A 2017-nucleotide genomic window follows, 5' to 3' on the forward strand; every position below is an offset into this window, starting at 1 on the left:
ATGAGGACAAGGACACAAATGGTGACAAGCATGGAAAAGATTAACAGTGGTACAGGCTGTTGTGAGATGACAGAATAATAACTCTACCCCCAGAATTCCACTGGGCACGGCTTTGTAACATCACGTTCAGAAGCAGAACGTCTTCATAGTTTTTTGCCTGTCATACATTGTTTACTTGTGTATTTTGTCCTTACAAAGGATACCAAACGTTTCTCTGCTTAAAATCTCCTCTAATCCGCCTCTGACTGATTGACCCTTGGCCTGGTGCCACAATGTTGATGTAGTAGTCTGTTGTCTGCATGTTGTATTTTATTTTGAAAGTTGACTAATTCTCTATCCCGTATCTGCTCTGTGCTGCGTCAAAAATAGACCAGCAGAGCTTCTGGGATACACCCCAGTGCTTCTGGTGGAGATGGGTGTGATCAGCTCCAGTGACCACGGCGTTAAGCGTCTTGGCTGTGTCCAGTGGAATTTGGGGGTTAATGAGAACATATTTCTATTTAACCCATCCTAGCAAATGCTACCACAGTCTGATGATCAGGCTACACATAGACCAGATATCAAAAAGTACTGCAATATAGTATAGGATCAACACCTTTTGTCAATGTTGTTATGATACCAAACATTATGACTGGTATCACCACCGCCCCAGAAATCCAAGCACCCAAGGGTAACAAATCCTACATTTCAAACAAGGCTGTAGCCATAACATTGGGGCCAACCCATTGGCAGTATATAATGGACAGAGCATCCAGGTCTGTGAAGTGAAGCTAACACAGTGACACAAGTGTCTCAAACCTGCATTTAATGTAATGGGCAGCAGGGGGGCAGCTCCATTATGGAGAAATAACCCGACTTCTCATTTGATTTATTAGATAACTAACAAGTTTATGGTCTCAGTCTCTAGTTTCAGTCTTCTTCCATACAGCATGATGTTCACTTAACTACAATATGTTAACAATAACTACAGAACACCGCAATACTAGAACAGGTAGTAATAATTAATATGGCAATTAAGTTTAAGTTATTATTATGATAACATTTGCTAATGATTATTTCAGACATGCATGGTTGCCTGTTTAGCAATTTATATGTTTATATCAATATATTTAGGGGTGCATTTTGAGTATATCAGAATATTGGAGGAATGTGTCCCTGGAGCTTTTGTGTAGAGTCTACACTGAGTGTTAACAGAGTTCACTTATCACCCCCAGAGGACAAACCCTTTCTGTTAGCATACTTCAAGCTCTCCTCTTGTGTCACCCTCGGGCAAAAATGTCAACTTTGTGCACAAGACACTGAGTCTCATAATCTAACAGGCAGATCGCCATGAAATTTGCTGAGCAGGTTATGTCAATTTGCAGAGGACGTCCCCTGCTGCCACACTCAGAACAAACTTTACTGTTTTAGACCTATTACTGATAAGGCCCTACCAACCCTATTTGAAGCGCTTTGTTCAGTCTTAAACTCTGGGGCAAGTGAATGCATCTGCCCATCTTTTCATCATTGACTCTTTCAGTCAATAAACAGTATGTATGCTCACCTACCGTTTAGTGATACTGGCATTACTTATGATAGGTCATTGCTAACTTAGAGAAGAATTCAATGGGGTTGACCTATAAAAGCAAGAGACACATATTCATAAGCAGTAGCATATTAACTAAATAAGAGCATTATAGAGATGCATTTTCAGGGCAGTGGGGTATCTGGAAGGAGTGAATTTCACATCCTTTTTAGCTGTAATCCTTCAAGTCAGTGGAAAAACAGTCACACCAAAGAGAAAAGTTTAAGAGAGAACAATAAAAATCCAATGGCAGTAACTCCTTACTCTGAGCGGTGCTAAGCCAACATCATAGCTTTTAGAGCTCACAGAAGCAGTCTGTACAGCAGGTTGGACCAAAGCAGTGACTGTAGATCCTGATCAGCTGTGATTTCAGTGACTTTCAACTGACTTGTCTGGAGCAAGCCAATGGCACAGAAGAAAAACATTTTTCAATTGAAAGATCCAGTCGGTGTA

The sequence above is a fragment of the Morone saxatilis genome, unplaced genomic scaffold (assembly GCF_004916995.1).
Source record: "Morone saxatilis isolate NCDOM2014 unplaced genomic scaffold, NCSU_SB_2.0 Contig23, whole genome shotgun sequence".
NCBI classification, from domain to species: Eukaryota; Metazoa; Chordata; class Actinopteri; family Moronidae; genus Morone; species Morone saxatilis.